The following is a 23,356-nucleotide window of genomic DNA, read 5'->3' on the forward strand; positions in this document are numbered from 1 at the left end:
GCTTGATGATCATTTCAGATTGGGACCCCCAATTCTGTTGTGCTGAGTAGCCACACTGACTAAATGTAAAATAAGGACAACACTGCTTTTGAAACACACTCATTTGTGGGCCATGAAGTGCTCTGATGAGAGCTGCCAGAGAGCAGTTTCTTGTGAGTGTCCTCTGGCTTCAGGCTGCACTTGGAGCAGTTTGTGGCAAATAATGCACCAGGCTTTGCAAAGGACCATCAGACGTTCATTTGGTGAACTGCATCTATTTTGGTGAACAGGGCAATAGCCTACAGAAAGGTGTCACTGCACAATCGCACACTGTCATTATGGCTACATGTAAAGGAATCCCAGTTATGGTCATAATAGGCAACATTTTGCCATTTTAAAAACAAGGACTTCAGTTTTCAGAAAATAAAACTACTTTTCTTCTCCTGGACTGTGCTGGTGGCTGGGCTTGCCTTTTTGTGACAGGAATTTTCAGCTGAAGCACCCACTTCCTGCTGTGTCCTCTGTTCCTTTAGGAAAAGGAAAGTTCACTATATTATGAGGGAATTCCTTCTTCCTTCCCGCTGTGCAATCCCTGTAGATTTATCTCATATTTGATTAACAGCATGGCTTCTGCCAAAGGAAGTATTGGTAAATCCAGGATTTTTAAGAACTTTACAGAAGCTGATCATGCTTGGAATACTTCATGTGTTCTTCTTCATAATTTAGATTGTTATTGTTAATATAGTTGAAGGGATTGACAGTCATAGATATGATTCCTACTGGAAAGCTGGGGTTATTGCCCTTACGGGATTTAGCAACACACAATTTTGCAGAATCATTGTTTTTGGATCATCTGTTTCTTGTTCAGAGTCCATGACTAATTAGCTTATAAAAAAAGTCATTGAGCTAATATCTTATAGAGAAACCTGTGATGTCAGAGTTGATCCCCTAATTGCTCTTATAATTGGCATTTATTGGAGCTCTTTCACGACTCAGGGCAACAGACCTCGTTTGTTTTATGTAGAATGTTGTAAAAACAATTGAACTGGCAGCTGATTGCAGTTTTCTATTCAGTAAGCAATTCTGGAAGACTGTGGGCTAGACAGTTATCTGATTTGCCTGGGTTGTAAAACTTAAATGTAAAGAGAGATGAATTTTCAGCATATGGCTCTGTGTTAGCAATTACATGCATTAGTGGTTTAGCTGGTGCATTGTGTCTGCTTTATAAATGTTTATATTGCAGCCTTCTGCTAACAGATATTGATGACAGGCAGTGTTGTGGAGGCCCAGTGAATGGCAGTGGCCATTAATTATGGCACAGTAATGACCCATCTCTGTGTGTTTGGTTGCATACCCAGTTGTAACCCGTGCTTGTGGAAACATCAGCTCTTCTGTTGTTCCTCAGTAATTTAACACAAGGTCGTTGTCAACTGGGATGTAAATGTTTAACATTTTATATGGAGCATATTCAAGTTTTAGAACTCGTTAAGCATAAGTGAGCCTGGAAATAAAATTATGCTGATGCTTACATGAAGCTTGTCTTATTAATTCTGAAATAATTTGGAGTGTTTTCTGATTGCTTAACTATGTGTATAAAGGAAATATGCAGTCTCTTTGTCTGCTCTGAAACTACAGAGAGCTCTGTGGCTAAAGGCAGCTTTGAAATGTCACACGCTTGTCAAGGAGAAATAATTCATTGACCCTTGTCCATAAAAATTGATGGAAAAAATGGTACAGTTCTGACCAGTCTCTGGATCTCATGTCTCAAAAGCGTGAAGAACATGCTAAGTTTGAATTAAGCTATGATGGGTATTTTGACACCAAAATATTTAACTTTTGCCATATGGCTTCTGTCAGATTCCATACTACTTTCTCAGTTGCACATCAGCTTTGAACAACATGGGGTTTGTGCAATGATCTCCTCAAGCTGCAGACACAAAAATGAGCTTTTTTTCTTTTCCCCAGTATTTTTCAGTTAGAGACAGTCTTCTGAATTGTTTGCATTAAATTTTTTGTAATTGTAGCAATGAATGTCTAATATCAATGAAAAGAATGACTGAAGTATTTCTGGTGGCATTCATCCTGAAACCAAGGCATGATTAGGAAGTAATTAACTGTCTGCCATGCCTTTGCATGACTTCACTGGCTGGATCCCAGAAATACTAATCTTTCCTAGTGGGAAATAAGGGCTTCTCTTGGATGTTGAGTTCGGGTGGCAGAGTACAAATTGCTGTGACAAGTGTGACAAATGACCTGTGGACCTTATCCCAGGTGCGTGAGCCTGTAGGGCAAGAACTGCTGAGCTTTTCTGTGCCCACAGTGCTGCTGTGAACACGTCACTTTTTGCACTGGAAAGCTTTTAGTTTCTCTGGGGATGTTGATAAGTTGTTTTTTTTTTTTTTAACATGGATCTCTTCAGGCCGCTGAAAATTTTCTGTTCTGTTTTATTTCTCCACATTTGATAACTTCAGAGGAAACAGATCTGTTTATGAAAACTTTTATTTCAATCTGTAATATTTGGGAAAAAAGTGCCTTTCATGAGATTATTCAACAGTCTGTGCCTTTTTTATACACAAAGCCTCTGCACTAGACATGGTAAAATTGCCCAAAGAAGGCACATAAGTGAATTGTCATAAGATGTCATGGGAGCCTTGGAAATCCTTGGGAGAGTTGTAGTGGATACGTGTCCTGGAGAACACATCCCCAGAATTCTCAACTCTCTTGGGAGTTAATTAGTCCTTGGCATTGGAAAATTTTTCCTCTGTGTGTTTAAAAAAGTTTAACTGTGCCTCAAATCATCTCTTGGTTGATGTCTGACAAATTATTAGCCAGATCAACTTGATGTCCAAACTATTAGCGACATATGTGAGTACAGAATGAAGATTTAAAAATCATTTTATGAGTTGCTGAGAGTTTGATCTAATGATTGTGGTTTCTGATCTTTCTGACAGATACCTTGAGGTGAGATGCAAGACACGTGGAGAGGAGGCAACCACTAGATCAGGTTCAGTAATAACCTTTTTTGGTTTACTGTACATCTGCATTTGATCCCATAAATGTGCTTACCAACACAAACAGCTAGTCCTTTATGTTGGTGAGCTGATGTAAATAGAGTTGATTTCTGTTTGTTGTTGGAACAGAAACACTGCAGGAGGTTTTAGTGTGCTGTTTACACAGGGGAAAATCTGTAAACACCTATGGTCCTTTTGCCATCTGAATGCTTCTGTTGTCACTGTAGGGCAGGGAAACCATAATGGAACCGTAATGATTGTGGAATAGTGAAAGCTAATCCTTATCTTAGATGAGTGTGGTTAAAATCTTTCTATCCAGCTCATATCTTGAGACCTATGTCAACTTTTATCACTAATTTATGGTTCATCGATATGCTTTTTCTTGACCATTATTTATCTCCCTTTCACAGGCCGATTATTTTATCAGTTGCTTTACTTTTGTTTCAGAGCTGGACTGGGTTAGATCACAGAATGTGCAGTACTTTGGGTGATGTGTCTTCAGTGTGAGGTTGTCATCACTGCTTTGAGAGAACACAAAGCTGCCTTTTTACTGGATCAGTTTCCTGGGGAAGTGCAGTCATTTACAAGTTACACTTGTGACCTTGAATTTGTTCCATTTCCATTCATGTTGTTGCATTTTGGAACAAGGAGCCCAAATCACTGGCCAGGTCAGGTGGGTTTTGGAATTGGTAGGACTCTGTGGTTATGATTTGCTGTAGGATTTGGGTTACTGGTGTAAACTGCAGCCTGTGTTCTGGGGAGTTGAGTTCTAGAATTTGACAAACAAGTTTCTGTGCTGAAGATACACAAGTAGCTAGGTAGAGATTTGTTCCTGATGAAGTCATAGCAAGACTTACCATAAAACTGTGATTTTTTTATTACCTCACTTTATTACAAACCTTTTAAATTATTTTCTTGCAAAAGGAAGCATAAATTTAATCTGTATGATTTCTGCTCTCAGAGTGGGGAGTTACACTGTGTAAGAAGTGATGATGTTCTGGCACCTGTAAAGCACCATAGCTGATGCTGAACTTAATTGATTAAAATATTTTTGAGAAACACATCAGAAATGGCCAGATGGTCTGATATTCTGCCACAAACTGTGAGCTTTGGCCTCTTAGCTTAATCAAAGTGTTACGGAAACAAGTTGCTGGTATTTTGCAAGTTGCTGTGGATTATTTTGGGAGTTTAGAGTTTGGGGTTTTTTTTTTTCCTTTTTGGGGGCTCATTTTTTACGTTGATATATGTTGTCTGTAAAGAGGTGGTGTTTTAAGGCAGAATTTGGTGTGTCTTCAGCCCTTGCTCTGGTGTTCCCAGGCATCAGATCATGTTGGTCTATGGCATAAATTTGGAGACATGAGAGAGAGCCCAGAAATGAGTTCTGCAGGATCAGCAGCATACTGCAAGTCTTCTAAACTTCAGATCAGGCTCCTAAAGATACATTTCAGCTGTGATTGTTGCAGACAGAGAAATATAAATGGGCTCTTTCTGCTGGTGCTTGTCGCATGGGACAGTCACTCTCTGTGTAAGAGTCTGTGTGAGCTTCACTTACTTGCCTTTTTTTCTGGCTTTTGCCTTTCTGCCTAAGAATAAAGCCTCAAATTTTAGTACTTGTGCTGTGAAGATTGTTAGATACATTTAGTTACAGTGAACACTCTTCCAGGGTCTTACTTATTGGAACAGAATGAATAGAAAGCTGTTGTTTATATCTATATTCCCTGATTATTCTTACTAGTGTGCCAAATATCTGATGAAGAACTGCCTTGTGAATTGTTGGTTTATGTATTTATTTCTTGAACAAAGCCTGGCATGCTGATGTGATCTTATGGTTCCATAGGGGTAGGCTGATACACTGTAGTGGCATTAAGCTGGAGCTCTGTCTTGGCATCTTTAACCCCATCTGTGGGATTAGTGCAAGACTTTGTTGTTTTCCCCACTTCCCATCTGTCTTTGCTATTAATTTACTCAGTAATATTGGATGCTTATTAGGTTGACATTAGATAGGAAAAAAACCTTTTACTTAAGTTTATAAAAAGGCAAGCTCTGTGATTTTTCTTTATTCCTTTTACAAAGTAGTGTTTGCATTTATCCAAGGTGAGAGAAGAAACAGTGAGGCCTATATGGAATGAAAAAGGACATTTCCAGTCCCTTCTACAGATCCGGGTGTTCTCACCATAAGAGAAGCCTTCACTGTAACAGATGTAGTTTCTCATGAGTTATGTTCATCCTTTGGGATGTCTAGGTGTCCTAAAGCATCTTTAAGGACAAGGTGGTAAACCTCTAGTTTAAAGAATGCCAGCTCCTGATGACTTTGGAATTGTGCTGAAGTTTGGAGTAGGCACTATTCCTTGGCACAGGGAGGATGAGTGGTTTTAAAACTGTGTTTAGAACCTAAATGTTCCTTTCAACGTCAACATGTGGATGTCCTTCCTTTAGATTTAGAGGCAATTTAGTTTCGTTTTCACAAAGGAAAACCACAAATTACTAACAGTGCACTCAAGTCATTAGCTAACAGCCTCAATTAGCATAACAAACAAAATGCAGAATAAATTCAGGAAGAGCAAGACTGACTTAGCCTTGGATTTTCTGCTGTGCCTTATTATTGTGCTACAAGGCTTCATCCAGTAGACCTGGAAAACAACTGGAGACTCAAGATGTTAAACAATAAATTCCATTTTAATCTCTTTTGAGGGGGGAAAAAAAAAGCCACCAACTTTAGGGACCGAGATAGTAATTAGGCTGAAGCAGCATAGATTAGCCCCACTTAATGTGGAATTGAATTATTTGAAAGCAATTAAATTCACATAGAGTCTGCTCAGCTTGGGGAAGGGTTTGAGTATAGGGATTTTTGTCAAAAATGTTAATACAGTCTCTGTGCTATAACTTGGTTAATTGAACATAACTTTCTTCTTGCAGTGTCATCAATTCAAAGACAACTAGTTTTCTCTAAATAGAATAGCTCCTCTTGGTAGGAAAAAAATGTCAGAACTGGCTGGATTGGACTTTGGTTCCCGGTTAACAACAACCAGGCAGATAAGACAACATCCCTTCCTTTATTACATTTGCGATTTCCAGCCCTTTGCTTCCCCTCAGCTTGTTTACTTCTTCTTTACCACCTCGGAATTGCCAGTAACTGCAGCACAGCTACCAGGGAAACAGTTTGTCTGGGATTAAGGGAGAGATTGAATCTTTTTCCTCACTGTGATTTAAGATTCACAAGATGCACAGGACATCCACCTGTTGTGAGGAGCGAAACTTCTTTGTGGTGTTCTGATCAATCTTTCGCCATGGTTAAAGGAAGGAGGGCACAAGGCCACTGCTGGTGGAGCCACAGGTGTCAGGAAGGCACTGGGCAAGGGGAAGTCCACTTGGTGTGAAAGCTGCTGAACTTTTCATTTTAAGAAAGGATAGGAATGAAGGAATCCGGGATGTAGTGGTGCTACCATCCTTTGTGCAGTGGGAAAGAGGGCATTACTGGTCACCAAATGGATCCAGTTGTAGACAAGGTGGTGATGGTTTGGGGGTCACATCTGAGGGCTCTTGTGAGGAAGGGCCAGTCCAATGCTGCCTGTTTGCCCTGGCTGCAGCTTTTGGGTGCTGATTGCACCTGCTGCTTTGAGAAAGGTTCTCTCAGAGCAGCTGCACAGGGGTTCTTCAGTGCCTTGAGCCCCTTCTGCCGGTGCCAGCCCAGCCCTGGCAGTGGCTGCTGCTGCAGCTGGTGTAGGGCTGCTGGAGCTGGAGGTGTCCCCTCTCATTTGTCAGTGAGCAGGGGAGGCTATGGGCTGTGCTGGGATGTACACCAACTGATTTCTTGTGCACTGCCCGACTTTCAGATCAGAAATTTGGTGCTGAGAACACCTTGCTTTGGGTATTAGCAGGGACTAAGTGCCATCCCTCCATCCCTTCCTCCCTGAAGAAACCCGAACCCACAGTGCTGCTTTAGTTGCTTTTTTCTGTTTGTGAAGTAAAGGACCTGGTATTTTTATGGCAGCTTTAGGTTTCAAAGCCTGCTGTGTTAAGGTCTCAAGAATCCTTTGAACTTGTGATGTCTCTGTTTTCTGCTGGCACAGTAGATTTAAATGTGGCAGTAAAGAGTAGTAACGTTTTAAGTTGGAAATGTCTTTGGAATGTGGTTTGGGCATATATTTTTCAAATGAAGAACACAAGTTCAGATTTGTATTTCTAGTGATAGACCATTTTGAAAGATTGTTCAGTTCATGGGCGATATTTTCAAGTTTCTCTTGCTGGGTTTTCACTGAGCAGGTTAATGGTGTGTGTTACTCAGGCAGACTGCAGTGAAACTAAGAGACCCAAAGAGATCTCGTCATCCTTAACTTACTGTGAAACTGTTTGCATGCTGGTGGCTGCAAGAATGAGCTTGGAATGTAAAGAGAAGGAGAGAAGAAGTGAGCCCAGCTGGCTGTGCCTTTCCTCAGAAGGTGACTGCACTCTTTTGTACACAGACCACAGAGGAGTGGTGACTGTAATCTTCCTCCTTGGCCTCTTACATGTCCAGTTAGGAAAGGCAAAGGCTGTTCCAAAAGTCAGATTTTTTGGTCTGGATTTGAACAATGGGCTGATAGTCGTGACTTCTTTCTTCTTCTCCCTTTTTGTTGGAGGAAAAGGAGCTAGAAACCTTGGGATGCATCTGTGTTTTAATGCCCCTTGACTGGGGTGCAAAAATCTGCTGTGTTGGTGTGTTTGTAGCCCTGCAGTGGACTGTGCTCACAGGGCACTGTGGGTGAAGGCTTAACCTGCCATACCCTTTTGCAGAGTGTTTAGGACAAAATGGGCAGGGAAAGGCCACCTTTGGAGGCGTTTGGGGTTTGTCTTACCATTGCAGATAAATCTCTGCATTGTATTCATTGTACTGTGAATGAAAGGGCAGGTGTTTTGATTTGAAAGAGAATCTTGTTTATTGTTTTTGAGTGTAAGCAAACTGTGGGGAGGAAGCCTTACTGGGAAGCAGAAGAGCCTTCCTGGACCATCGTCTGGTTCAGCGAGTAATGACCCTTACGGTGTTTTGCATCAGTGACAAGTGTGTGTACGTGTATTTTTAGAAGGGCTTCCCAAGGGCCCCAGCTGCATGTGGGTTTGCTTGTGGCTCTGTTACACAAACCATGGCATGTTCCCAGCTCTGCCCCCCTCCAGCTGGAGTTCCCAGCTCTGTGTGCCCCTGTGAGCTGCCGCAGGGAGCGGGACTGGTGGTCAGTGATAGAGCTGTCTTTTCGCCTCAGTTTCCTCATAAATGGCTCCAAATGCTTATTGCTTTTCATCCCGCGCTTCAGCAAGAGCAGAGTGATACAGAGCTGGGGTTTGCCTTTCCCCGGGGTGCCGTGGGTGTGACTGATGGAACAGAGCCAGAAGAATTTGGCAAAGTAGCCGACTGTAAAGGGAATAATCTCTTTTTCCTGATGATGGATGGCACTTAGAAAGCAGCCGAGCCTAAAAGCCATTTCTCATGCTAAGGCTCTGCAATGTGCAGGTCAGCCATTGAGCAAATGCAAGCCTTCCAAATGAGAGCTAATAGCTTGGCAGGTTATGCCTGACAAGCAGCAAGTGATTTGCTTTCAGTTCTTTAGTGTGGGGAGGGTTTAGTAGGGTTGTTTTTTTTTGTGGATTGTAACACTCAGTAATTCTAATATTTTTCTAATGTTACATGATCATCTGTTTCTAAGTTCAGAAATATCTTAAAGAAAACACAGTTAATAAGGAAATGTATTTTCATAGTCAAATATAGTACGTTTCTTGAATATCTAAAGCATTATTTCTATTTAACTGCTGCTCATGCAGTTAAGAATATAGGGTTAAAAAAAGGCATTTAATGTGAGCCTTTGTTAAAATATTGGCCCTTCACTTTTCTCTGTAGCAAATTGACAACTAGAAAGAATCATGTGTTGTTCCCAAATAAATGGTCAGGGAATCATGGAGAAGAGATTTGAGAGGGAAATCCATAGTGGAGTGAAGGTAGATTGATATAGGATAAAAGTTGGAAAAGACACTTGTCTAATTTGACATGCCACATTGATAGCTCTTGGAGGGCTTCTGTTGTCATATTTACTGCTGGTCTGGTAAAAGAAGAATGCTGTCTGGAGGATAGGCCTCCTGCAAAATCCCCAAATACTGAGTTTACCCCTGCAAGTTTCAGAGCTGCTTCTTGAAGAGATCTGAACTTTGAACAGCTGCTGTTGTCTGACACAGGAGTTTGAGAAGGTGAATTGACAGAATATTTATATGGAAAGTCCAATAATGATAAAGTATCTACATGTGCAACGAAGTCCCAAACCATTGTAAAAGTGTGCATTTTTCTCCTAGGAGATAGGCACAGCACATGTTACTCTGTGTTGCTCTGTGAACACAGGCAGTTCTCATCTTGGAACTGCTTGTGAAGTGCTGCACTTTTGTCTAAAGGGTTTTGAGAACTGTTCTGTCTGCAACCAAATAGTGCATTATCCAAAACACAGACTTCACAAATAGGTTTTGTGAGATTGTATTCAGCAGGCAGCAGCATCTTGACAATAAGTACTTTTAGTATGTCTGAAACTCCTTGTGTTTACCAATTCTCACTGTGATGCTGGAATTGATTTGTTAATCACGAAGCTGGAGTTCTGTTTTACAGGAATGTATTGACACAGTAATTATAAATGCAAAGTTTTCATCTTTAGTGTAATAAAAATTTTATTATCCAGTGTTTGAAAAATTATTTTCCCAACAGACATATTCATATCTTGATACACATGTCCACTCAGTGCAGTTTTCCTAAGACTGTCTCAGCTTAGCAGTGGCTTAATAAAGTATTCAGGTGAAGTGGGAACCTCATTTAGACTTCCAAGAAGGTGAATTGTATTCTTGTAGAATGAACTCCCCTTACAGTTTGAATTCAGTGGAGTTGAATGAGGTTCTTAACTTGTTGTGAATCAGTTCAGTACAGACTGGGAATCTGCTTCAAATTCCTTCTTCTACTTTATAAAGTTAAGTATAGAGTTTAGAGGTTAGGTACTTCTGTGGTCCTAGGAAGAAGGGGTTTTTTTAGATCTTATTCTAAATTTGCAAATGCATTCCTGCTTCTTTTCTTGTTCTGCATCTTGATGTTATGAGAGCAGCTAAAGCCCTGTTGCAAGGTATCTGTATCCTGTTGTAATTGTGGTCTGATAAAGTCCCATATAAGACGAGGCTGTTTTTCCCTTCTCAAATAGTTGTGATCAGCAGACTTTGGAGAGCAGTGGCTTACATCTCTTGGCCTCCAAGGGCCAGTTGACCACAGTCCAGATGCAGTGTAAGGTGTTGCCTGTACAGCTCCTCAGAACATCCAGTTAGTGATGGAATATGCTGCTGTGGTGTAACTGAAATAATGCTAAACCCGTGTACTCCTCATCAGGAACTGGCAACCTTATTTACTGGGGCCTTGGTTGTTGTGAACATTAGAAATACATTGAACAGAAGGAGACATGAGAAATTTTCAATTTACTAAATAAGCAATGTTTTTGGGGAGATCAGGAAGAAAATGTGGCAATGAGATCCATTTTGTGGCAATGAGATCCATTTTGTGGTAGATCTGGTGTGCCTGTGATGGGAGGTTTTCAACTCTAAACTTTTGATTTATGGGAAATAAGTTGTGGAACAAACAGTAGATTGTTTGCAACATGGATGTCAAATCCCTCAGACTGTAGAAATAATGAATATATTAGTGTTTTATATGCAAAATACTGTGTTCTCTCTTAAAAATTAAAAAGTAAAAATCTAAAATGTTCAGGGTGATGCTTTAGCTAAAATTTATCCATCCAGTTTAGGAGGACCTTTGGCACAAAATCTTTCTTCTTCCTTGTTTTGTGTGATAGGAAGACACAGTCATACTATTAAATTTTAAGAAAGAGCTAGAGCAACAGATGAATGATGGAATATGTAATTTCTGCTTAGTTTAAACTTACAAGACTCTTAAGAATTTCTCTCTGACTTTTGGAGAGGTAACAAACCCAATGCACGGAGAGAGGAATAAGGAATGTTCCTACTGCATTTTCATAACTATACCTTTGGGCAAGTTGTTGCTCCAGACTTTGACTTTGTGCTAATATTGTGATAGATTTTTTTAATCAAGCAGTCAGCATTTTATTACTCAGTGAAGGAATGGAGTGGCATAAGGCATGCAGTGCACATGGCATTGTTTAGAGTGCTTTGGTTTACCAATACTTCCTCATTGCTGTAAATTCAGGAAATGTTGTCTACTAAGATCTGCCAAGTAATGACTTAGCCAAAAATCAGCTAAGGATTATGAGAATAACTGTTTCATTTTGCCTTTGTTTGTACCTGGTGCTATTTGCAGATGTTTCTGTTGCTTCAGATATTAGACGTGACTCAAGTAAGAAGCGTGAACATTGTTTGGAAATACTCCTTGGTTGTCTTCTGTGGTGTCTCAGTGTGGCTGGCATTTTTCCTGGATGTGGCTGTGTGTCTGCATTTGGAATGTGACAGCCCCAAGCTGTTTTTCCTGCAGGCTCTATGGGGTTTTGTTTTTCATGTTGAAGTGCCAATTTTTTTTAACCAGTCTTCATTGTGAATCTTCCTGGACAGTTACAGGATGGCTTTTAACAAACTTCTTTTCTGAGACTTAAAAAAGTTGCCTTGCTTACAAAGAGTAGGTGATTGGTCATCCCTTGCCTTTTGTGAAGAGGGCACAAGTGAAGAGGGACACTTGTCCTGCTGTGCAGTGAGAAGTGTGGCAAAAATACATTGACAAGTAAAAGAAAAGGGCAGTAGTGCTTTATCCAGATCTTTCCTTAACAGGAATGCCCCTTTATTTCTCCTTCTGTGGGGAAAACATAAAGTTAATGTCTGCTGGGTTCAAATGTATCCTGGGTAGCAAAGGTGTAGACTTGGGCAAGGCAAGGTAACAGGAGACAGCTGCTGCACAAAGTGAACCCTAATCACCCATCCAGAGGCATGTCTGAAACAATTTTGGTAAGGATGGCATTAAAAAAGGTAGCTTGCATTGTTTTCCTTCCAAGTGTATAAAAAAGACTCAGGAGAAGCTGAAAAAATATCTGCCTTCCAAATAACCCTGCTAACTTGGTATCTATATTGTATTGCTGATGTACTTTCTGGGGTTTGGCCACACCTGGAGGAGACATCAATTAGTGCTTTATTTCTGCTCCTTGTCATAGATCTCTCCTCATGCAGTAGTAGACATGATAGCAGGAACATGAAGAAATGTGTTTATTTTACTGTTCTTCCCTTATCAGAGTAATTGCTAAATACCTGTTGCTGTAACTGCAGTAGTTAAGGTCACTTAAATTTGACATCTGCGTCTCCCAAACTTCTTGTCTTCCCTTTCACAGCTGCTGGAGATAATCAAATTATGGAAATAAAGGATGAGGTTTTTCTCTTTCTTGTAGTAAAGAGAAGGCAGAATTAAAATGTCAAAAATCCCTTATTATATAAATTTTGTAGACATGGTTTGTCAGGAACTTAAGCGTACAAAAAGGGTTTGCCCAACATGCACTTGGAACCCCTGAATGCTGCTGTATTGGGCAATACTCCAGTTGGAGGCAATTAAGAGGACACATGTAAAAGGGTTCCTTTCTTTCTCAAGGCTGTGTGCTCAGCATCATAAAAACTCCATGCATGATGAAACATTATGAAATTCCAGAGCAGATTAAAAAAAAAAAAAAAAAAAAAAAAAAGCTGCTAATCCAGTTTGTCTTTCATTGAATTTCTTTTCAGGTTAAAGGTTTAGTCAAAAGGCTGTCTTGTGTACTTAGAGTTGCTAGAGACCAGGTTGGAGCTGAAAGTCTTCAGGGTGTCAAAACAAAGCTCCATGTGACACAAACTTTATTTTAAGAGTCCTCTATCACAATTCTTCAGGCTCATTGGTTATTATTCCCTGTGATGTGCACTGAGACTTCAGTAACAGCCGTGGCAATACTCTTCTGAGACTTCTCCAGTCTGAGAAACGTTGTTCTTCCAAACCTAGGAGCTTTTATCTCTTTCAAGATGTTCTGGGAAAGAATTGGGAATAGCAGAAGGAGAGGAGAAGCAAAGGGAGAGCTGCTACAAACTTACTGCACTTGCATGGCTCTCTTGGATTAGCACTACCCCTGCTGTTCAAAAAAAGCGGCAGCCTGAAGGTTGCTACCACAGTGTTTGTGGTTTTGTTTTGATAAAAGATACATGATCATCTGTGATTCACTTGAATCAAGTTTAATAGGGTCCAGTGTCATCCAGGTGAATCCTGGCAACTGGTTCCATTACGGATTTTTTTTTTTTATTTATTTTATTTAGGTGGCATGTTTCATGCTGTTTAGATGGAAGATCTTTGTGTTCTCCCAAAAAATAAAAAAGGAAGCCTTTATTCCAAAATGTTCCTCTTGTTTTTTAATCAGAGAAGTGGAAGTGGTTTTCTGATATCAAGGAATGAAGGTTTTCTGCTAAGCAGGTACTACAGCCATTTTGTGTGTCTGACAGTATATTATGGCATATTTGACAATGTTGGAAGCCAAGGAATTTGACTTATATTTAATGCACAGCTTGTTTGTCTCAAAATACAGTTTCTGTTTCTGCTGACTTTATGTAAGAGGTGTCAAATGAAACAGGTTGGTTACAGCAGATGGTACCCCTGGCTGTGATGACATGCAGAAGATATCTGTTCCTGAAGTCTCAGCCTATTTCTCAACCTGTGTTCCTGAGCAGTTGTGTTGTCTACTGTCCTCCAGAAGGTTTGGGGCTTTTTCAGGCTCGTATGAATGAATGTGAGATACTCTGATGTGTCTGGGTTTGTTGGTGTCCCTCTGAATTACAGCTTTGAGGTCTTGTCAGTCACTGATGTCTGAAATAATGGAGCTGCAAGGAGACTGCCCTCTATGACACCTGCGAGTCTCAGGTGGAGAACCACCCTTGTTCTGTGTTAGCAAGAGATGCTGAAGGGTGGGAGAGAAAATGAGATGAAATAGAAATGCAGTAGGTGATTTTTTGCCTTGTCTCCATCATAACAAAGTTTGATTTTAAAATACAGTCATGCCCATGGTGCCTGCTTATGGAGTTCTTGAGAACATAGTTGTATAACTGTAGAAAAGAGCCATAAAAATGTGAAGATTGGTGATTAGAGACTTAATGCTCTTCAGAAAGAGCAATTACAAATGCCTTTACTATATAGGAAACCAGCAGGTAGTAATGCTTGTGGTGGGAGACACGTAACAAGTATCAATCACTAAAACAGATGCTGAGCAACTGACTTTGGAGGTGAGGCATATGTTTTTGACAATGAAGATGATTCATCTTTTGGACAAGTTACCATTTGGGAAAACATTGTAGCCATCCATTGAGACGTTGAAATTGAAAATGTAAATTTTTGCTATAGCTTTTCAAAGGTGGAAATCCTTCCTAGATGAAATTTAATGGCCTGTGACAGGTGCAGCAGGTAATTTTGGTCATGAAATTTAGAAGTGCACTTGCTTCCTAGCTTAGCATTCTGATGTGGTGTTGGCTGTTTCATCTGGAACAGTTGCCACCGCTTACTGGTTTTTTCTGAAGTGTGATGTTGATCTAAGGGTCCAGAGATAAGCTCCCAGAACACTTTAGGTGGTGACTTATTGACATTGAAAAAGCTTCTTCCTCCTTAGGAAATGTCTTGAATTGGAAGCTTCTTTTTGATTTGTGCTTCTTGATTTTTTCATGCTGTTCAAAACTCAGTAACTTGCTGCGGGTAGTGTGTCAGAAAAGAGCCATTTCTTAGGCTTGTGACAGGTGTGGATTCAGCTTGTCCTTTTTCTTGTTGTAATGAGCAATATTAGAAACAAGGTTTGGCCTTTAACTTACTGATCGTTTAACAATGTATTATTTTTGTTTTCAGGCCCTAATGAAATAATGAATGTTTTGGTGCCTTCACCAATGCACTGAGGTGGACTCCTAGCACAACACTCTGTAGTGCTGAATTCTTCATGTTGTGTGCTCTTCTCATTAGTGTAAGGTTGACAACTCAGCTATGATCTTTAAACAGGACCTAGGAGATTGAGGGGCTAGAACACCTTACCAGTTTTGAGTAGTGGTCCATTTCACTCCTCACTGTGTGGATTTTGATGTAGTATCAGAGGCAGTGGTTAAATTCCTGTAGTTGGCATTTAACAGCAGGACTGAGAAGGCTGCTGTGGTGGCTGTGGACTTTGCAGACTGCTTTCTTTCCATTTCACTTTGTTGGGTGCTTGCTATCCGTGCCAAGAGGGTGTGGATCACAGGTACCAAGTGGAGATGGGAGGCAGCTCCTTTCCTTGGGGCCCAGGAGTCTGATTTTGGAGACGAGTTCCCAGACACAACAGGACAACTGGCAAGTGCTGCAGGAAGGCACAGCTCCCATGAAGTGACAGAAGGGGCAGTGAAGAGAAAAGCCCCAGAGACTCCACGCTCCATAAGGAAGAGAAGCAGCTAAATTAATCTACAGGCTGACAAACCTGCTGAGCCCAAAAGGATTCACTGGCAGGGAACCAGTGGGCAGGAAAAAGGCTATCTTTTTTTTTTTATCTCTCACAGTGGGTTCTCCTTTCTCAGCTGACTTATTGTAACACATGCTTCGATGAAACTTACATTTTTTGGGTTAAGCAACCTGTGGATTGTTTTTGTTAACTTACAGGAGAAATTCAATTCTAGCCCAGGCCAATTTGGGCTAGGAGAGCATCACAAAGCAATTAAGTAGGAGCAGTGGACTCAGGTATTGGAGAACTTGGACAATAAAGGCTATATTTGCTGTGGAAAGCTATATTTGCTGTGGAAAATCCGCATGTCAACAGTTAGGAATGTTAAGAATAGTTTTGTGGAATCAGGTTGTTCATCTTTGTGCTGTCCTGTATATGGACTAATTTTTTCCCTTTATTCTTTATTGCATGGAATAGCACACAGTTACTTTCTCAGTTACATGTAAGTCAAGGACAGCTTGGATCAAAGAAGATTTATTTTGTGCTTAGGGGAACTGGATGGACATTTTACCCCTATAGGGTTGTTCAAGCGCTTTTTGAATGCTTGAAAATTTGGAACATGGAAAAACCATGAGCTTTTATCAGTGTCCAAGTTAGAAAGTCTGTGTGCATATGTATTGAATACTTAGGGAGAATTGTTGTTGTAATGGTATTGATACAGTTGCCAAACATCAGTACTGTTTCATTTGGCATGTGGATTTAAATTGACTGCTTAAGGGGTTAGTGGACATCTGTTCAACATTCTAGCACACCAGTTGAAATAATTGCTTAATAGATGGTCCTAGCTGTATGTTGCATAGTGCTAACTTCGGGGGGAAAAAAAACAAACCTTTTTGTTTCAAGGCATAATATGACTTTTTTTGTTGTTGTTCCTGTTAAATCATTGGTGTAGAAACAGGGGCAGTGGCTCTGAAGTTTTGCTAGTTACATACACAGTTAAATGGTGTGTCGCTTCCAGAGAAGTGAGAGGCTGATGTAGGAAGGAACTTTTCTGAAGGAAATTGAGCACAATAATGCGAATCGAATTCCATTGGGTAGGAAATCTAGTGAATAGCTGAATTGTGAGAGAACAGAGGTACTGTAGTGGCAGTTCAGCTTTTAATTAAAAATCAAAGCAGTCATATATTTTTTCCAGTTCTATGCACTGTGAAAAATGAACAGTTTGTACTTGTTTTGTAATATACATACCATGTCCTTGTAGGAGAGTGCAGGGAGCAGCATATGACATCTTAGAAACTTCGTGGGATTTTTGAAACAAATGATTGTTAAAAACTTTGATACTTATCAGTGTTCCATATTTTATGTAAGTTTGAGCTGGAGCTGTCTGAATTCAGAGGATTTGCTGATACAAAATTGAGAGGATTGTACCCGACTTAGCTTTTGGAATATTGGAATTTATTTTATTTATTTACTACTTGGCTTGTTGTTTTCAGTCAATTTAATTATCCTTCAAATGAGGCTCTGAAATTTCTGTAACTGTAAAAAGATGAGGTAAGTATGTGTGCTCCGGGAAAAATTCCAAACTTGGTTTTTTCTGGTTTGTACAGAGAGTTTTTTGCAAAAATGGGAGAGGGGAGAAATGGGCTTGCAGCAGTTTTAGAAGTTTTTTTGATATGTGAGCAGGGATATCTAGGAGCCTTATGTAGCAAATACTTTACCAAAAAGGGAAGCTTGGAAAAGAATTTGTTGTAAATGCCAAGATTAGATGTTGCACTCCTCGCAGGTGTTGAGAAAGAAGACAAAAAAAAGGAAGGAGTTTGTGTTATTGCCACATCTTTTTTTCGGTTTCCGTAGCAGCCGTGGGAAGGGAAAGGCAGTTGGATCACCTCAGCAGTAGGACAAAGGAGCTAACTAAAAACCCCTACATCTTTCAAAACCCTGCTGAAAGAGAACTTCATGTATAGTACAGGAAGATTGCCTTCAGGAACTTGCCATGCAGAGCAGCTTTATGCTGTAAATCCAGCTTTTCCTGCACAATACAAGTCAATGCTTGATCTAACTGGTATCACTTGTGGAAATTGAATGTTCACAGCAACAGTTCTCACATCTCCTTGAATTTTCATTGGATTGCAAAGTCAATGTTTCTTGCCATAAATCTGTTTAGTTTTGTTTATGTTTTCATGCACAAGTAATAGCTTATTTGATTGTGGTTATTTGTGGCAGTGGTGTAAATTTCATACACAAGGGTGACCTTGGGATTCTGTTCTGTTTGCAAGTCTGGTTATAGAAAACCCATTTTGTCATGTGACCACAAGGTAACACTGTGATAATCTCATCCTATAGATATACCAAAAGAGAAGTGTTTTTTGAATTAGGGTAGCTTTTTGATGATTATTGACATGTAAATGCCCATCACTGACGTTTGTTAATATGAAAGTAAGTCTCTCTTGGGCTGCAGTGCATTAGAAATGGGATTCAGATTATACTTGACTAGAGGGAAAGGCTTCTATCATACTCCTCCAACACCCCAGTTACCTGTCAGGGGAGCTTAAAACCTGTGTTTTTTAATGATTTCAGATGACATCCAGGGCATTTCTCAGTTAGGGAAGCTGATAACCTGCAGAGGCTTTGATGTCCCGTTTCACATGGCTGTGGTACATCAGAGCCTTTCCTTTGTTCACCCAACAGCCTTGCTTAGGGCTGGTTCTCTGTTAGGAGCTCTGGAGAAAGTTATCTTTGCTGTAACAGGCTTGGCTGTGGGTGGTTGTGCTTTTAAATTTCAGAATTTAAAAGCTCTATTAGTGTTTTAGTATAGCAAGTCGCCTGGTGAAATGAGGGCAGGGGAGCTTTATTTAGGGTCCCGTATTGGTCTCATCAGTGTTGAGGTATCGCTTTTGTAGTTTTTGCAGTTGTCTCTGTTGCCCTACCCTCTTCCCCGCTGTGGGAAGTGTGACTTAATAGCCAGTAAAGTAAGTAAAACAACTGAAAAATGTACTATGGGCCTCCAAAGTTTTCTTTTTGAAAGACTTCAGTGTTATAAAATGCTGATTCTGTATTTCCCTAGTCTTTACTAAATGTCTTGTATCCTGATTTTTTCCCCAAGTGTGTGTATCTTAATGTTTTTGCAGTTGGGCTCCATTTCTCTTGGCTGTGACTCTGTGGTCATTACTGTGCCCTAAGAGAAGCTCAGCTGCATTCCTTCAGCAGTTTTGGTTTTTCATACACTTGTAGTCCGGGTGTATTCTGTAGTCCAGGCTCCTGTGGAGAAACATCTGTTTACTGTCAGGCTGTGTGAATACATGCAATCACCTCAAAACATATTTAAAAATGATAACCATGTTTTCCCTTGCTATGACAAGACCGAATTATGTTTTTTTTTTCTGGCTGTTCTGACCACGTAAAAGTTTGCCCTGTCCACTGCAGGTTTAGGTTGCTTCTAATCTGTAATGGAAAAATACAGAGATTTGGAGTGGGTTAGTTTTTTGGGGTGGGGGTTTGTGTGGTTTTTTTGTTGTTTTGGTTTTTTTTAATGTGGTTATTTCCTGCAGAACTGCATACAACCAGAGAAGATAGAACTGAGATCAGCTGGAATTTTTGCAGGCACATTGGAGGGAGCTTGTGTTGGGTCTGCGGTTGGTTTTCCTTGTTATCCCCTGGAGCTGGCACTGGCAGTCCAGGTGCAGAGCATGTAATGGAAGGGCCCCTCCCGAAATTGTGGATTGTTCTGTGTATTGATCTCCCATCATCAGTCAGTACAAGCTGATTGCTGCTATCTCAACAGGCAGAGGTTTTAACTAAGAAAACAAAGGAGGGAATAGTTAAAGTTGATTAAAATGTTTTTGAGTAGGAAGAGTAGGAGATCAGTTACTGGCTGCAAAATGAATCTAGAATCAGGATGATATTTCAGGAAGGTAAATTTACTGAATAATATAAACAGTAAGAACTGTTCATTTCTGTGAAGATAATTTTCATCCATTTTAAAAGATCAAAACAAGCCTTAGAGTGGAAGGAAGATGAGTACTTTATTTTCTCTCCTAATTAACTTAGTGTGCATCTTCTTGCTTCTAGGACAGGTGAGACTGAATGCATTTACAATGATGAATGACCTTGGCCTATTCAGCCATTGCAAGGGTCACCGCATCTAAATTGTGGCAAAGCCAAATACTTGCTTCAAGGGGATACGTTAGGTATTCATTTGGAACTAGGGTGAGGTCTAGTGTGCTGCCTGTGTCTGACTGAGGATGGCTCACTCCAGTGCAGTGGGTTTACTCAGAACTAGAGAATGTCCCTGTGAAATGCAGCTGTGGCAGCAGGACAACTGTGCTGCTTTCTTAGAGGTCATCGCTGCAGTGGAATTAAAGAGAAGGGGAGAAGCATTTGTGTGTAATCTGTGTGGAATCTAAAAACAGCTTCCCAGATGCACATAAATACTCCAGGATGCCTCTTCCTTCACAGGAACCCATGGGCATTGCTTACTCTCATGGTGAGCCCTCGGGGAAGAGTGAAATGGCATCTAGTGAAACTGTCCTTTAGTCTGCATCTGCACTCAGCCTGCCCATGCATCCTTACTGTAATGTGTGCAAGGTTGAAAGAATGTTATACAGACCTTTCTGTGTGTAGCATCTAGACTTGACTGTGCTTGAAGCTTTTGTTTGTGGGGGGAGATGTTCAAATTTAATCCTATTAATAGCTTTAGTTCAGGGATAATTTTTGAGCCTCTTATCTGAAAGTGTTTTATCCATCTAATATATTTTTTTTGCTGTGACTTAGGCTTATCTTTGCTTTATGTAATGTGATTTGCAAAACAGAGTTGGAGAATATCTGGCTTTCAGGTCACTGATTACAGCTCTTGTGGTGGAATGTATTTGGCAAATAAAAATCTGAGAACTTTTAAAAATTCAGATGAAAATTGAACTTGCCCACCTTGAATATATTATGCTTGTTAAAAATCTCTATCTGATGATATGGTTGAGAAACCCATCCAAAATACTTCTAGAAAGATAATTGTTTTATGTTTTGTAGGGGGGAGCTTTCCATTCTGTTAGTATCTATGAAGTATTTCTATTTTAGGTTAAAATATGCAGTGAAGCACACATTATTTCCATATAGTGCATTTTAATGATTGATTGTTAATTGCAGGTTTGTAGTTTGGCAGTCCTGTTTTTTGTATTGCCTTCCTTACCTCTTCCTTAATACTTAATAACATTAAAAGCATATCTCAAGATGGAAACTTCAATTTCTATAGATAACCTTCTCTACCATATTACCTCATACAGGTGAATGCTGAAATGATTCTTAGTTGAAAGAGCAGGTGTTTGTCAGGTAACTCATTCACCACCTGTGCCTTGTGGCAATTAGGGTTTTTCTTAAAAGAGAATGTCTCTAAGGACAGGGCAATTTGGGAAGTTGCCATGGATGCCATAAGTGTTCCAGCTCCAGTGTTCCAGGCGTTCTGCTGTGAAACTTGTCGTTTTGTACTTTTGTTCTTTTCTTTCCTGGGTTATCCCTGAAAAACAGGATGAATTACCCAGGATGAGGCTTGGTGGTGCTTCTGAAGTCTTACTCAGTCATGCCTTGAACAAGCCAATCTTCCTTAAGATGAGGATCAAGTTCCCTATGTGATGCTTTTGTGATTCTGGCATAACCCTGAGATTTTAAGTGAAGCCCATGACCCTCATTCCTTGCATTGCTTCCATCTGCAAGGGCAATTGTGGTTGGTGTCCTGCTCTTAGTTGGGTTCTCCATGCCTGTAATTAAGGGCAGTGAGGACAGAGCCAAAGGTTTAATAATAATATTGTGTCCTACACGTGAAATGGAGCCAAAAGAGTCTTTAAAAGCAAGATGGAGCAACTGAGAGTCTTTAAAAGCCATGATCATTGTAGAGAAAATACTATTGTTTTTCCAGAGTAATTTACTATTTACTAGATACCTGATGCTTTTTGTCCCTGTTTACTTGAGTTTTGTTTTCTTCGTGATTCCACATAGTTACTTTTGGAATAGTGTTTTCTATCTCTATTCCTAGCTCTGTCTTTCCTTTGCCTAGCAATTTTGTGTTATTACATGGTCATAACATGGAATAATATAAAAGAGGTTGAGAAATGTGATGGTGTCCCCTGTGCAGTTCAGAATTGTGCGAGAGGGGTCCTGTATAATTCCAATCTCAGCTGAAGTACTCCTAAGTATCAGGGAAATTTAGGCTGTGACTGAAGAGCTGTGTAAAGATGTGCTTGAGACTGCTGCAGGATGGCAAAAATAATATAATATGACCAAGTTTTCAAGTATAGTGAAATAGCAATAAACCTAGTGTTTCACAAAAATCTAGAGGGATGTGGTATTACAACCCAGCAGAGACTTTTGCCATGGAAGAACTTAATGTGAGACAGTGTAAAAGCTCAGGTTCAGGCTTTCCATGAGCAGTGCATGGCAGCAGCATTCACCATATGACCTCAAATTACTAAGAATCGTTTTCCAGTTTGAATCATGTAAATTCAGATTTTAGGGAAAGATCGTAGGTCAGATTACAACTTTGGATGTTTTTTTTACCTTCACACAGATACACTCTTGTTAGTCTTTCATGTTGTCAACTGCTTGTCTCAGCCTGTCTGTCCTCATTTGATTTTTATTTGTTCCAAGGCCTGATTAGGAGTGATGTGCTGCTGGAGTGTCTGTGCATATTCTGAAGGTGTCACTGTATCTCATACAGGAACCCTGTATGCTGAAATAACTGCCTTAGTCCTTCTTTACGTGGTGCTCTTCATGGCTGTTGTAATGACTGTAAGTTGTTTGTTACTAATCAAATGAACCCTTGATACATATTCATGTGCAGATGGCAGGGGCTCCTCTCTGAACCCTGCCAGTCCTTTGCCAGTTGGTTGAGTGTCAATGTGCAAAATTCTCTAGTTTTAATCAGGTATTTTGATCAATAATCATGACTGAGTGTTGGCATCAATTTTATTCACGAGTTTTGATAGCAGCACCAATTAAAGTAGTGGCATCTAATGCATCATAAGAAATAAATTTTATCCTTGGGATGATTTCTGTACTGAGTGCATTTTCTCTTATGAAGTGATGGCGCTATCAGCTGCTCCAAATGCAACTGTGTATCAATACTGTGATAAGAGAGATCAGTTTGCTGGGGTTGATTTATGTATTTAGAGATCTTAATCTTTTATTTACTGATTGGAATACTTCAAATTGTTTGGGTTCTTTTCCTAAGTAAGCCCAGGACTGAAGAGTTAAACAAAATGGTATTTTGATGTTAAATGCATTTGTTTACTACTTTCTGTTTGGGTATAGAGCAAGTGTATTTTATTGCAGGGAAGTAACGTGTCCATTTAGAAGATGACTTAGGCTACAATATTTCTGTGGGCAGATTTATTTTCCAGGCATAATGGTTCTGGTTTTTTTCCGTACCCATTTGTGGAAAGATGAAATCATCATTAATCATTTTTTAAAGACTGTGATGCTGAAGTTGCTCTGTTTTATGCAGCTGTGGGCTGTAGGATGTAGGCAGACTGTCATCTGCAACCTGGCCTTTTAAATTTCTTATAAATCACAAACATAATCAAAATTTTATCACCAGATAAAAACAATACTTTCCTTTAAAACTGGCTCTGAATGAGTAACTTGTCAGACCATTTAAATCAAAATTGTCATCTAAATAAGAGGAAAAAAGGCTGCGCTTCCTTAAATCAACTCTAGGCAAGCAGGTGGCAGGCTTACAAAGAGAGGCTTGAATTCCACTTTTGGTTTCATGGAACTACTACATTTAGAGAACCTGCACTGGAAAATTAGCGTGTCCAGTTGCTTAAATATAGTCATGTAGCTGTTCCTCTGAGGGTGAGGAGGAGGGATCAATCACCTCCTTAGCTTTTCAAAGGTTTTAAATAATGAAACTCTTCTAAGTCATAGAACAAAGCTTTTGCTTCCTGAAATGTTCTGGCTTAGTCTGTGTGATGCCTCAAAATA

General features: G+C 40.0%; 1 protein-coding gene across 4 annotated transcripts in view; it reads left to right on the forward strand.

Annotated features, from left to right (window-relative positions):
• Positions 1 to 2,941: 2,941 nt before the first annotated feature.
• Positions 2,942 to 23,356, forward strand: part of GULP1 (GULP PTB domain containing engulfment adaptor 1) — a 125,837-nt gene continuing 105,422 nt past the window's right edge. For all 4 annotated transcript variants that reach the window (XM_066322508.1, XM_066322510.1, XM_066322506.1 and 1 more), the window contains exon 1: positions 2,942 to 2,983. The gene's annotated coding sequence lies outside the window, so the exon portion shown is untranslated. The remainder of the gene's footprint in view (positions 2,984 to 23,356) is intronic.

The sequence above is a fragment of the Sylvia atricapilla genome, chromosome 7 (assembly GCF_009819655.1).
Source record: "Sylvia atricapilla isolate bSylAtr1 chromosome 7, bSylAtr1.pri, whole genome shotgun sequence".
NCBI lineage: Eukaryota > Metazoa > Chordata > Aves > Passeriformes > Sylviidae > Sylvia > Sylvia atricapilla.